This window comes from Canis lupus, chromosome 14 (assembly GCF_048164855.1).
Source record: "Canis lupus baileyi chromosome 14, mCanLup2.hap1, whole genome shotgun sequence".
Lineage (NCBI taxonomy): Eukaryota > Metazoa > Chordata > Mammalia > Carnivora > Canidae > Canis > Canis lupus.
Window position 1 is genome coordinate 33,172,204 of NC_132851.1, and position 15,408 is coordinate 33,187,611.

At 40.5% G+C, this 15,408-nt stretch overlaps 1 long non-coding RNA gene across 1 annotated transcript; it reads right to left on the bottom strand.

Annotated features, from left to right (window-relative positions):
• Positions 1–280: 280 nt before the first annotated feature.
• LOC140603422 (uncharacterized) lies at positions 281–14,912 on the bottom strand. The gene is made up of 3 exons (XR_012006408.1): positions 14,510–14,912; positions 13,328–14,208; positions 281–680 (listed from the first exon to the last, which is right to left on the bottom strand). It is a non-coding gene; the product is annotated as an uncharacterized lncRNA (long non-coding RNA).
• Between the last annotated feature and the right edge of the window lie 496 nt (positions 14,913–15,408).

A 15,408-nucleotide genomic window follows, 5' to 3' on the forward strand; every position in this document is an offset into this window, starting at 1 on the left:
TTAAATAAGTTTGGAAAACACTATACATGCTACATGTTTTTGTAGAGGCATAGCAAATATCAATGTATTAAACTTTCTGATAAGGACATCTGTTTGACTCCAGAATTCTTTTTTACCCAAATACCAAGAATTATTGACCTTCAGAAGACTGTTTGTTTCAACCCTATGTAATACTGAAAACAAGTAATTATTCAACTGTTTTTGAATACTTCCATTATTAAGGGATTCATTACCAGCCAAGGCGGTCCTCTATTTTTAGATAGCTTTTATTGACAGAAAATTCTTTTTTTTTTTTTTTTTTGTTAAAAGGATATGTTTTGTCCTCTGCCCATTGGTACTAATGCGACCCTTAAAGTTACAAAGAAAATGTCTTGACCTGGTTAATTTATGCTGCAGTACCAGATGTCAGTGATTTATAACAACAAACATTTTTTTTTTCTTGCCCATGTATCTATCAGTTCCAGTTGAGCTGAGTCTCTGCTCTTTGCTCTTCTTCATTTCAGGGCTGAAGGAGCACACTCCATCTTGGTTCTGGGGCCAAGGAGAGAGTGTGAAGGAGGAGTCACACCTAGTTCTTACAGCTGAGCTGTGGTAATCACCCCTTTCTTTCACATTTTGTTGATCAAAGCAAGTCACATGATCCAGCTGATCATCAAAGAAGCTGAGAAGGTATGATCCTTCTAGGGAGAGAATAACCAATACTGAGGAACTATAATACAATCAATGCCATATAGTCAAATTTGAAAATAATTACTAAATAGGTTTTGGTACCAGTTCCAATATGCGTGGAGGATGGCATCAGATTCCACAGGTTAAAAGCTCAGTCCTACAAGACTGCTCACTTTCCCCTCCTCCCCACGAACTTTCAGGCCCCTTTTGCAAGTAAAGATTGTTACCTGTATTTCTGACCAACTGGCTGTACATTATGGGTTCCTAAGACCCCTCCTCAGGTTTGATTAATTTGCTAGAGCAACTCACAGAACTCAGAGAAACTTTTACTTACCTGATTACTGGTTTATTATAAAAGGATATAACTCAGGAACAGTCAGATGGAAGAGATGCATGGGGTAAGGCATGGGAAAAGAGCGTAGAGCTTTCATGCTTTCTTAGAGCTCAGATTTCCATGTGTTCATCACCCTGGAACTCTCAGATCTCCCTTCTTTTGGGTTTTTATGGAAGCTTCATTACGTAGGCATAATTGATTAGATTGGCAATTGAACTCCATCTCTAGCTCCTCTGCCCTCCCCGGATGTGGCAGTGGGGGAGGGACTGAAAATTCCAACCCTCTAATCTCAGGGTTGGTTCCCCTGGCAACCAACCCTCATTCTTAAATTGCCTAAGGGCTTTCCGAAAGTCATCTCCTTAACATAACAAAAGACAACTTTATCTCACAGGAAATTCACAGTTTTAGGAGCTGTGAGCCAGAAATGGGGAGGAAGACCACATATATATTTCTTATTCTAAATCACATATCGGAGCTACCATGTGCTCCACAGCCTGGCTTCCCCAGCTTCTCCAATTTCCAGTTCTTTTTTTGTTCTTCCATGACATGGTTCTGAGTCTCTTGGGATCTCCCTTCCCTAAATATGTTCCCGCTAATCATAACAATTATAATTAATACTAATTATTGCAATTATAATTAATAGTTATAATTAATAATAACAACTGGTGAATAGAAGTCTGCTCCACTATTTATCAGCATTATTTCATAATGCTCCCAGGAGACAGATATTATACATGCATACAAATGTGCAGATGGGGAAACTGAGGCTCAGGAAGTTTAATTGATTTAACCAAATTCACACAGCTGGTACCTCACAGAGGCTGTCTGACTATAAAGCTCATTAACCTCTAATGAACATGCTGCCTCCCTGTGTAGCTCTGTTCCCTAGATGTGTATGAGAAGCTGAGCATGGGCTGACTCCTTACTAGTCTTAAGAACATATGCTATGGGGTACAAATGTCCAAAAATGAGATAGAAATTCTATAATTCAACATTGAAGCAAGAACAAGAATATGTTGGCATATCTTTCAGAATCCCTGTGTCCTCCGAGCACCTGGAGGTCTATTTGTGCATTTAATGTACATCCAAACCATCTGTGCATACTGGGTACAATAATCAACAGAGTAATTTACGGACATGATCTGGATCACAGACGGAAAAAATATTTTGCTTTATATGTCAACTTTGACTTTTTTTTTTTTTTAACAAATGACCACATTGAGGGTATGTTGAAAAGGATCTTGAGGGATCTTTAAGAAAGTGTGGCATAATCCGTAAGCAATGTCTTCTAAGAGAAAGTAAGAAGGAAGCTGTGCTATGCATACCAAGCATCTGTCATTCCAATCATAGAGAATGCCACCCTTATGATCTAGGGAATAGAGTTTCTTGGAAAAATAGTGAACTAATATTTGATTTTATAAAAAGGAAGGAGAAAAAGAATATTATTTTAGCACCTGTCATTGGGCATATGCTTTATTTCACTTACTACTCATGACACAGTGCAAGTGGGTATTAGTGTCCCCATTTCACGATCAAGAAGATGAAGGCTCAGAGATGTCAACTAACCCCTTCTGAGAGCCATAGCTAGTAAATGGTAGAAACAGGATCCAGTTTTAGGTCTGATGGACTCTTGATGCTACCCCACGACATGCCACCTTCTAAAATGCTCAGTGCAATAAAATGTCCCACCAGTTCAACTCATTGTTATGCCAAAACGTGGCCCAATTCCAGTCTATCTGACACTTTTCTGTCCCTTTGTTTCCTCCTCACTGGCTGAAGACTCATTCCTCTCAGAACACAAATGGCTTTGAGACAAGATACTTAGTGTTGGACCAGATCATGCTTCCTAAAGGTGCAGGTTTGCATCACAACTTTACATAAATGCTCTTGGCACTGACAGCAGGAGGCAGGCAGGAGTGTGGCTCTGCCATGTGACAAATATAGAGCTGCTGTCCTGAAAACTCTAACAAGAGACTAACCCTCAAGGGAGATGCCATGCAATAAATAATTTTTGCCATAACACATTCCTTCCCTTTGCATAAATTTAACACCCGCTCTCTGTACAATATGTGATCTTCCTGCTAACTCTCCATAGACAGAAATAGCTCTGGTAAAATGTGATAAAGACAAGTGACAGAAAGGAAGGGAGACACGACACATTGGAGAACCTAGCTTTACTGCCGGCTCTTCTACAATGGATATTACTATTTACATCCTTCATAATGGACAATATACAAAGGATGACCACAATAGGCAGCAATTTGGGACTATAAGATTTTGGTTCCCTGTTTCCTCTGCCCAATGCTACTTGGCTGCCAGCCTCTGCTTCCTTCCTTTCCCCACAGCGATGGCCACAGACCATTTCCCTTACCCTAGACATGCAGCCCAGGCACCAGCCTCAAGAGCCAATATGACCTACAGTGGAGTAGTTCTAAGGAGGTCTAGCAAAACTCATATATTCAGCTTGTATATTCTGGATTTTTGGCTCAGTTAAGATTGCTGTGGAACTTTGAAGGGACCCTGCAAATATCTGTAAGCCTCTTTTTCTTTCTTTTTTTTTTCTGGAGAGAAGATCACTAACACAAAAAGTCAGCCTTAGATGTTTCCAGCCACCTAAACATTTCCCCCCGTATCTTATCTCCCTGCAAAGAGGACCTTTTAGTACCTAGAAAATCTTGAATTTTTGGGCAGTGCCCTATGTTCTCTTTGGTTTAAATAGCCTGTGTAATCTTAATGTTCCAATCTCTAGGGAGGAAGCACACTGAAAATATTCCATATTCCTGTGGACAGAGGCACCCTTGGTTAGGTAAGGGCATCTGCTCAACATTCCTAATTTCCAGAATTCTGCTAATGGCACACTTTCCCTTGCATTGCTCTTCTCCTTTCCATGTCATTCTGTTGAGAATACCGGTTACAGTAGTAGCTCACCATCCTCCACTTCTAAGCTTCAATGTGACCACATGATCTATAGACTCCATCCCTGAAAATCAAACAAGGAGCATTCCAAGGGACAGATATGTCACTAAAGTAAGAGTAATCAAAACCCAAACATGGAATTGGGCAGAAGTTTTTTCAGTTTCAGGTGACCGAATTACCTACCCAAACTTGTTTAGACAGAAAATACAGTCTATGGGTCTTTGTAAATTAGAAGACAAAAGTAGATGCACTCCAAAAACAGCTGAATCTGGGATCCCTGGGTGGCGCAGCGGTTTAGTGCCTGTCTTTGGCCCAGGGCGAGATCCTGGAGACCCGGGATCGAATCCCACATCAGGCTCCTGGTGCATGGAGCCTGCTTCTCCCTCTGCCTGTGTCTCTGCCTCTCTCTCTCTCTCTCTGTGACTATCATAAATAAATAAAAATAAAAAAAACAAAACAAAACAAAAAACAGCTGAATTAAGGACTTCAAAGGTTCTCCCCAGATATAGGTCTCTCTCCATTGGTTCTTTGCTGTCCTTCACCCACATGTCTGGGTCTTTGCATTTTTCTGTGTTGGCTTCACTAACAAGGACAATCTCCTGATGTGATGGCAAAGGTACCCACTAACAGTTCCAGGCTTGGGCTCCATGACACTGGCAATCTGGACAAAGTAGAACACCTCTTTTCCAATGGATACAGCCCTAGGACTGACTCTTACTTGTCAATGGGTTGATTCCTAATTCCAGTCAAAAAGCTTATACTATTTTTAGATAAAGCTGCATCATATGCACCTGGAAGAGATGGCCTCTTCTCCATCCAAGAGATGGAAAGGAATACCAAGATTCCTTTCTGATGAGCTGTTGACTTAGACTTTGGTATATCAAGAAGGAGATACAGCTACCAGAAGACACACCAAAATATAAACAGCTGAATATGGGGAGATGATACACAAAATAGAACTCAGCCCCAGCTCACTTTTCTCATCTCCCTAGACAAAGGCACCAGCTGCATATAATGAGAGGTATGAGAGTCTGTCAAATGTCCCACCTGCCTGGCATGGTGCATGCCTCTCTATGGTAACCACATGGACCTGGGGTTCAAACATTTCGCAGAAGCTTACTCCTGAGCACTGAGCTTGATATCACATTGCCTCTTACCTCAATGCTGGTCAAAGGACTCTCTTGGCTACTGCTTTCTATGTCTCAATGATCCAAGAATAGCCATAAATATTGAGTGGTAACACTAACAAGTGAGCCCCTGCTGCTTTCTTATGAACTGGGTACCCATTCTCGTCACTCAATTCTTGTCTAAGTCTAGCTTATATGTTTCAGTTATAGTTTTGGCTGCTGGCCTTGTATATCAGTCCCCTTAGGACTTCATTTCCCTAGAAATTGAAGCTATGTCTTTGAATGCCTCCAGCTAGTACTGTGGAAGCTGTGGTGTGCTAGCATTGCTACAGAGTGGTCACAATCTGCCACAATGGTAAAAGTCATCAAGTCCCAGACTCAGTTATTAAACTACCTGCTTGACATCCCCACTAATGTCACCTCTGGCTCAACATGACCAGAATTCATCACACCAAATCTCTTATCCCCATGCCACTTTCCCACCAATGCTCTTGGTTTCAGTAGATGGCATCACTACCTTTCCATTAGCCCAATCCAGAAATGCAGAGGTCATCCTTGACTCTCCCTGACACTTTGCCTTGCTTGATTCCACTCCAGAGTCAACCACCCTGTCCTATTGATCCTACTCCCTTTAATTTGTTGGGACTGTCATTCATCCCCTTCCCTACTTCTAGCATCTCAGCCCAAGCCCCCAGCATCTTTTAGCCTGACCACAGGTCTCTCTGTGTCCATTCTTGTCCTGCTCCAGTCCATTATCCACATTGCAGCCAGAGAGTTCATTTCAAACTACAACATGGAGTTTGTTGATTCCACACATACTGCCTTCTGGTCATTCCTTTTGCCTCAGCCCTATTCATCCTCTAAGGCTTAGATTAAATGCAACTCCCTCAGGTCAATTTTCCTTGACCATTTCCCTAGCACCTATATTTACTCTTCACAACGTTGATCAGAATGGTAGTGCCTCAATTATTTGTGCTACTATGTATTTCATATCTGCCCTCCCAGATAAATTAAATTCTATAGAAGGTGAGTGCTCTGATTCTCTTCCACTGCCTTTCCAGACCCTAGTTCCTCACATAGTTAATACTCCTTAAATAGTTAACAAATAAACTTATGAATGACTATCACAGCACATTCAAGCAATCTAAAGAGATCCTAAATACTCTTCATTCTGGAATGCTGCAAAGAAAAAAATCTCTGTTTTGAAGGTGGGACTAGATAATCCTTAGAGTTCCTTCCAAGTAATCATTTTTTTAAAAATTCTTTCTCAAAGTCTCATTGTCCTAATGCTAAATGCTAGTCAGCATTGCTGAGTATCACAGCTGGAACATGGAAGATAGAAGAGGTAATCTTAGCATTTACTAAATTAAACCATCATGGGATGTACCATTAGCTGTTATAGTGTGTCTTTAAGTCACCTATTTCCATTCTGTTTTCAAGCTCTTTCTTCCAAAATGGGAGAGGGGACAAAATTCTATTGGCCCAATTTATGATATTTTAAAAGAAATTTTAACCTATCAGCCCAATAAATTAGAGGAGAGTTTTAGGCCTTACAAAAAGTTCACCAGAGAGGTTCCTTGAAACAGCAAACTCTCTAAAGGCATTTAAAATTGGATTCGATTTACAAAAATTTGATTTGCACATAACTATTCAGGAACATATCGATTGTTTAAAGTGAGGTACACGGGGACATAACTACTTTTAATCTTTTATAACAAAGGCAGCAATTAAAATTGCTTTTGCTAAGCAATTTTTGAAATGGAGGGTTCGATATCTTTTCTGGCTTCCCACTCCTCAGAAGACTCCCTCTCTCCCCACACACTTTTCTCCTCCTAATTAAATGAGGTAACCATTTTGGATTCTCTATAGAATGCAGTTTATGACAGAATCATACTCCCATCTTATGGATCCTGAAAAAGTCATGCTGGGGGCTTAATTTCATTTCCATCCCTCTTTGTTAATACAGCCCTTCCTAGTCTCACTTTGTGGAAGCATTGTTAGGGAGGGATCGATTTGTTGGTTATTAAAAAATGGTCAATTACGGTGGTATTACCTGCCTTGTATTCCCCAATCACAGTGTCATTTTCAACCCACGAAAAAGTTTGCCCTTTGTGTGTGTCTGTTTGCTTTATTTGGCGTGTGGTACGGAGTGCCTAATAAGGAATCTTGATGGCAGTTTGCTTCATCTCCAGATTGAATTTCTTTATAGATCAGCCTCAGTAATTCATTTCCCAACTGGTTCTAATCAATACAGCTCGACACGCTTAAGGTTAGAGAAACTCACAAAACTGTGCTACTGATTGGGCATCTCAACGCCCCTTCTTCATAAAGGCTTTCTTTGATGGTGACCTGTCCAGCTGATCCACAGCCTCTTAGTGGAGTTAGGGCCTGTGCTCTACCCAGGCCCCAAAGCTGCCATTGTCTTGTTTTCTTTGATTCTGGGAAGCCAGAGGCCAGAGAGGCTTTTATGAAAACAGCATAATGTGAAGGGGAGATGAATAGGGGCGCCTCTGGTGTCCTGGGGACTTGCCGTTGAGCCTCAATGAGTGGCTCAACCGTTCTGAGATTCCACTTCAGCATCTACAGAATAAGGCAACTAGACCTGTTGATATCTGTCTGAGGTCTTGCTGACCTCTGAAGTGCTAAGAACTCTGTGTGGAGACAGAGAGACCTGCTGTATTCCAAGTACCTGTCTCATTTTTTAGCAGTGCACTCTGAAATGACCATCATTTGGATAAAGGGATGGAAACCATTGTTTCTAGATTATGAAAAAAAAATGCTTGCCCTCTGCTACAGTATTCCAAGCCTGTCTCTCATACCTCCTAGCTGTGTGGCCTTGACCAAGTCACATTGTCATTCCCAGGTGGTTTCCATTATCTGTAAAATGGGCCCATTCAGGGGATGCTGTGAGGGTCACAGAAGGTCACGGACATGAGAAGCACTTTGAAAAGTAAAACAGGGGATCCCTGGGTGGCGCAGCGGTTTGGCGCCTGCCTTTGGCCCAGGGCGCGATCCTGGAGACCCGGGATCGAATCCCACGTCGGGCTCCCGGTGCATGGAGCCTGCTTCTCCCTCTGCCTGTGTCTCTGTCTCATTCTCTCTCTCTCTCTATGACTATCATAAATAAAAATTAAAAAAAAAAAAAAAAAAAAAAAAGAAAAGTAAAACAGAATGCATAACAGGGACTGTTGACCAGGTGGCCATTGCACTGCCAGAAAGCAGAGGCTTGCACATCACCCTAGAGCTTCATAAATCTGGCTTCTTCTTGCTGCCTTCTCTCCCAGCCTCCCCACTGCAGTTGTAGTTTTACACCAGGCCAGAAATCATGGCTTGTTTCCAAGTCATCGGAGTGCAGAGACTCATTACTGTCAGCAGTGACACCATTCTCAAGGGGTGATGCAGAGATTCAGCCAAGAAAGCCCAGCCAGCCTGTCCACCCCACCATGCTAATGCCTAATACCACCGGTAAAATAGCCAGTCAGCCAACCAATGCTCTGGCAACAAATTGGCACATAGGACTCATGAATGCTCCAAGTAGAGGATCAACAGTGAGGGTGAACTGGCCTCATACCCTTTCAGATCTACAGTGGCATTCATCAACCATTTAGTAAAGTTCTAGCATGAAGCACATTTATGCCTTTTTCCTAAAATGCTACCAATGCTGATTTTTTTTTTTTTTCTCAGATGGATTATACGTAGATCCTGGACCTGGAAATTTAGTTCATTTCAGCCATCATTTCTTTTAAGTATCTGTAGTGTCCTGAATCCTTACTTGGAGCCAAATTTTATACCAATCACATTCTACAGATGATTTAATTTATTTTTCACATCATCTGTAGTAGGTATTCACTTGGTAACACGTTTGAGTGAACAATTACAGTTAAATAATGAATATATGTTGCATGCTCTCTACATGCTAGGTATCGGTTAGTCACTAGAGAGGAAAATGGGCAAGGTAGCTGCCGTTATTGAACTTATAGTCTAAGTACTGTGATCCTCATTTGTAAATAGAGAAACGGAAACACGGAATATGAGTTAATCTGTCCCAGATCACACAGCGAGATATCATCCGGTCAAAACTTTGAAAGTTAAGTCTGGCACTGCCCCATAGTGGAATAACTAGCACAAACTTACCTTCTGGTCCCAAACAACAATAAAATTTGTACAAAAAGATGAAGCAAGTGTTTTCACACATTGGACTGTGATCTTTCACTAAAGAGAATCACATAAGATGAGCCTCATGTTTGGGCTCTTTGATTTGGGAATTCTAAAGCTAAAAATTATAATAATACTTAAATAGAATTTATCATATGACTTAACACATTAGAGATGGTAGAAGAATGGATCAATACACTTGAGATAGATGAATAGAAGTGGAAGGGTCTGAAGAATATCAGGGGGAGAGCTTGAGAAAGGGGACAGAGCCTCAGAGGCATGTGGGATAACATCAGTGCCTAGCATATGTATAATTGAGGCCCCCACATGAGAGGATTAAGAGAATACAGCAGAGAAAATATTTCAAGGAAAAATGGCTCAAATGTGCCAAATTTGATGAAAATATCAATTGCTATAGATCCAAAAAAATCTGCAAACCTGGAACAGGATAAATACAACAAAACTCTGGAATAGAAGAGAGACGATCTCAAGGATGTTAGAAAGATAAAACATTCCATAAGTTAGAGGAAATGAACAAATTTCTTAAAATGCATAATTTAATGAAAGTTACATAAGATTTTAAGAAATTGAAAATTTTATTCTAAAATTTATATGGAAATGCAAAAGACCTAGAAAACAAAATATTCTTAAAAAAGAAAATGTGGAAGACTTATGCTATGCAATTTCTAGACTGACTATAAAGCTACAGCAGTCAATACAGTGTAATAATAGCCTAAGGACAGACAAATAAGTCAATAGAATAGAACTAGAGAATCCAGAGATAGACCTATACATTTGGACATTTGTATCAGTTGATTCTCAAAAAAAAATGCATGTTACTAATTTAGCAAAAAAAAAAAGGAAATTTTATTCAACAAATGTGGGAAAAAGGGATTCCAATACTTGCCTAATAAAACACAAAAAAATTAATTTAAGAGACATCATGGACATACACATAAAAAGCAAGTACTATTAATCTCTTTAAGAAAAAAGAGGATATATTCAAACTTTGGTGCGTCAAAGATTTCTTAGAAAAGATACAAAAATAACTAACTCCCAAAGAAAAAATTGATAAATTGGACTTTACCAAAATTAGAGACTTCTAGTCATTAAAAAAAAGAAAAAAGAAAAAGTCTGTTAAGAATATGAACTGGCAAGCCACACACTGGGAGAAATTATTCACAGTGCATATATCTGACAAAAGACCCAAATCCATACTATAAAAAATCCCTTTAAGTCAATAATTTTTAAGTAGTCATAAAAATAGACAAAAGACTTGAACAGACGCTTCACAAAAGAAAATGTATTAATGCGTAATGAGCTTATAGAAAGAGCTCAGTGTCCTTAGTCATTGGGGAAATGCAAATTAAAACCACAATGAAATACCACTATGGATCTAGTAGAATGGGTGAAATTTAAATAATAACACCAAATGTTGCCTATGATGTAAAGCCACCAGAACCTTCATATACTACAGGCAGGATTGTGGTAATACAAATGCTTTGGATAACTGGCAATTTCTTAAAAAGTTATATATCTATCCTAGGATCCATCAAATTTGTTTGTAGGTATTTTACCCAAGATAAATGAAAATATACATCCAGGGAAAGACTTGTCTTAAGTGTAACCGCTTGGTTAAAAAGTCACAATCTGGAAATGACCCATCATGAGAAGAATGTGTAAGTATATGATAATGCATTATATTCTATATATTATATAATTTTTGTGAACTACTAATTAGCGATAAATGCTCTGTATTGTTATCCACAGCGACATGAATGCATTCTAAGAACATCATACCACATGAAATACATCCTGTATTCTTCATTTACATGAAAATTCCAGGACAGGCAAAGCTAATCCATGATGAGAACGCCAGTTGTCTTGGGAGCAGTGGGGATTACATGGGAAGGGTCATAGAGAAATTTCTGGGTGATAAAAATATTCTTTATTATTACTGGTGTTTTTTGTTACATGGGAGAATGCATTTGTTAAGACTCATTGAGCTGTACCTTTAAAATCCTGCTTAACTTCCCTGTATATAAAAGTTACTGTATTTAAAATAATCCAGTCTGTCTGACCCCACCACCGACCACATTTTTTCTGCTCTACTGTGCTGGATATCAGGCAAAAAGTTAGCAACTGGGAATTTTACTACCCTGAAATGAGTCAGCGCATTGTGAAGTAGAGAATGGATTCCTCTATCAGATGAGCGAAAGTGAGCATGCTGTTTATAAACTGTGAAGGTGACAGAAACATTTATATTTATTATTAAAAAATTATTATTAACTGTTAAAGCAGTGCCACACCCTGGGAATTTTGGAAAAAGTGGCCATTTGTATTACCTCTTGCTGCAGGGGAAATTACTGTAAAATAGCAAATATTATGTCCTCATGTTTTCTGTGTGTCAGGTGTGGAGGCCGAGAAAATCAAGGCCATTCCACCTTAAGTTCAGCGTTAGCACAAGTGCAGCCATCCCAGGCCCCTGTGAATAAGAGCTGAGACTTACCTTGCTTCAATTACAGGAAAAAACAGCTTAGAGCTTAACGCCCTAGAAAGCTCCATATTAGAATGAGAACAGAGCTCAAGCCAGTGGCAGAAAGTCCCATATCAGAATGAGAACAGAGCTTAATGCCCTTGAAAGCCCCATATCAGAATGTATACAGAACTTGAGAAACTCCCCCCCCTCCCTTCTGGAGGTCCCCTAGACCAGCCCATAAAACTAAGCTGAAACCCACCTCGGGGTCCAAGTCCCTGCTTCTCTGTGTCAGGTACACTTGGACCCAAGCTCGAGCTTGTAAATAAACCCTCTTGTGTTTGCATCCGTGTCGGCTCCTTGGTGGTTTCTCGGATTCGTAATCTTGGGCACAACAGCTCTGGGTGTCCCAGAAGGTTGCAGTTACATCCTCAGTGGGGGTGCAGTTATCCGAGGACTGGAGGGTCCTCTTCCAAATTCATTCCATGGTTGTTGACTGGCCTCAGTCCCTCACTGGTGACTAATAGGAGCCCTACGGGGGATCCCTGGGAGGCTCAGAAGTTTAGCACCTGCCTTTGGCCCGGGGCGTGATCCTGGGGTCCCTGATCCAGTCCCACATCGGGCTCCCTGTGGGGAATCTGCTTCTCCCTCTGCCTGTGTCTCTGCCTCTCTCTCTTTCTGTCTCTCATAAATAAATGAATAAATAATCTAAAAAAAAAGAGGCCTACGTTCCTTGCCAAGTGGGCCTCATTAGACTGCTGGGAGTCCACACAACAAAGCAGCTGGTTTCCCTCAGAGCAAGTGGTCCAAGAGAAAGAGCACAAGACCAAAATGGAAATCACCTTGTCTACCAAACCCTAGCCTCAGAAGTGACCTTCCATCACCTTGCAGGGTTCTGTTGGCCACCCAGACCATCCTGGTATGAGTGGGAGGGGCTGTGCCAGGACAAACACCAGGAGGTGGAATCATTGGGTGCCATCTTGGAAGCTGGCTGTCACTTTTTATCCCTGATCTGTAGATGTGTGATTTAGAACAAGTCAGTTATTCAAATCCCAGTTTCTTAATCTATGAAATGGGAAGGACTAATTACATTTGCCTCAAAGGATTCAATTGGCAATGTTTGAAGTTTCTTAGGAGGGAATCTGGAATGGAGTAAATTTTCATAAGTGTTATGTTAAAACACAAATAAATGAGTATAGGACATGCCTACTATCACTCTCCTGGCCATATAGCCTGCTTAATATTTTCCAACTGATTGAACATCTGGATCAACTTTTAGAGATGGATCCTCCTTCTAATGTGGACCCCTGAAGCTAGTAAGTTCTATAATCAACCCATACTCAGTGACTCCCTCCCATCTCTGCTTTATTTATCCCACGTGTGTGGTATCTTTTACCTTTTCTTCTCCTATGAGCTCTCTTGAAGGAATCCTGTGCTTTAATCTTTGAATTTTCCAAAGCCACTGTTTGAATCTTGTATTGATTTTCACATAGCCAGTGCTCAAACACTATTTGCTGGCTACAGATGTTTTCCAGAGCAAATTACCCAGGAGGTGAAAGCAACTGTCATAGATATATTAATTGATTATTGCCCCAGAAATGATGTAAGATAAGCTACCCCCAAACTGAAAACGATAGAACAACCACTTACTCTCTTGCTCATAGGTCCACAGGTCAATGGACTATTGGTTGATCTTGGCTGGGTTAGACTGGGTGGCTCTGCTTCAGGCTGTGAGTCAACTGGGCCTGGCTTCTCACTGCAATTTAGGCTGAGGTCTGTGCCACATGGGTTTATGTCAGGGAACAAGGCTTAGGGTAAGTGCCTACTCAGGAGACCGTCTTCCCAGGTAATGGTAAGAGCGCATGAGAGCAAATAGAATCAGGCACTGCATTTCATTGCATCTTCTTGCTTCATGAACGCAACCATCTCTTTGGCCAAAGCAGGTCACATGGCTGAGACCAAAGTCAATACCTCTGCTTCCAGTGAGAAGAACTTTAAAGTCACATGGAAAAGGCAGGAGCAAAGGAATGAAAGTTGGGGTCAATAGATCTGCTGTATAGAATACAAAGTTGTCAGAACTAAGAGCCAAGCATTGCTGGGGAGAGTTGACATTCTGAGAATATTTAATATTGCCCTTTCACATCTAAAACTTTGAAACACTTGTGGAATGAGTGAAACAGGAAATTGGATGAGAGGCTTTCTGCATAAGAGTAACATGATCCAGAGTGTGGATTTTCGAGATTCAACTCTGCTTTCCTCCTCTTACTCCTTGTGGGCCCTTCCTCAGCTCTTTCAGTTTCTCTTTTTCCTCAGATGAAAAGTAGAGATGGAGAAAAAAAAAAAAAAACTACTCAAGTTGTTGTGAAAATCAACATAAATTAACATATACAAACTTCTTTGGCTTTACTATGTGCTCCATGTTTGTTTCCCCATCTGTCCTGCTGAAGTGGCAGGGAGGATAGAGGGAGCTTTGGTTTTCCAGCAAGTTTCTGAGACCTGGACTCAGTCAGGAAAGGGCTCAGCTTTCTCGACTAAAAAAAAAAAAAAATAATGACAGGCAATTTTCACCACATCTTCCACTTGTTGCTCAAAGACAGACAAGCGATCAATTGTCACTTATTTTGCTTCTAAAACACTAAGTTATTACCATAGAAACATAATTATGAGTAATTAAGTAGAAACATTTTCTGAAACATTTTTGAATTAAAGTTCTAAATTTCTTTTTAGAAATTTACTCAATTCATATAAGCATAAGTCAAAAACTGTAGCACAAATCAAATCAGTTATTTGTGGTAATTTTATCAAAAAGAAATGAATGAAATCCTCTCTAACCTTATTCTGAATGTATAATTTCCAGCCTTTTCCTTATGAAGTGGCATTTAGCCTACTGAAGCAATCTGGAGTTTAACCTTGTTTTGCTTTTGCATCCAATAAAGGTCTGTGAGCAGGCCGACAGCTGTTGAGAAGTACCTTCCATCAGCACTAGAATTTATCTGGGATCCCTTTGCTGGAGAATGCCAGAGAGGAATCCTTTAAGGTTTGCAAGAAACCCATCGCCACTTCTCTCGTCTGTCCTTCCCCACACTCTACAACTTGTCTACCACCAAGCCAAAAATACATCTTACACCCAAAATACATTTCAAATCCATCTGCACAACCCAATTATCAGTGACATGGGTTGTGACTATATGCTTTCAGATGTCTCCCTGTGTCTACTCTTGATCACCATCCCAAGTCTTTGTCACATAGCAACCACAATGGTCTTTGAGAAATCTAGAATCACATCCTTCTCCCTCTGGAAGAAAGCCTTCCTATGCTTTCTTATTGTAGTTAAGATAAAAGCCCAATTTGCTGGGAGGCCATTAAGGGTCCACTTGGGCCTGCATGGTTTTGCCCTGGCCAACATTTTAACTTCTCTACTTCCTTAACCCCTCCATACTGAACTTTCCTCCCCAGCTATTTAGTATTCTAACCCTTTCCTTTTCAGGATGTTCACATGGGTTATCCCCTCCATCTGGAGCACACCTGCTTTTCTCTTCACATGTTAGGTTCATTCCCATCTGTCATCTCAGCTTAAATGTCAGCTCCACAAAGTGGTCTCCTTGATTCTCAGGAGCTGGCCTACTGTTCTCTGCTACCATCTCATTCACTTCTTTCACAGTGCTCATCCCAGTTTGTTATTATAAATGTATTTGTGCTTTGACTTATTTAACGTCTGACTCATCCACTGG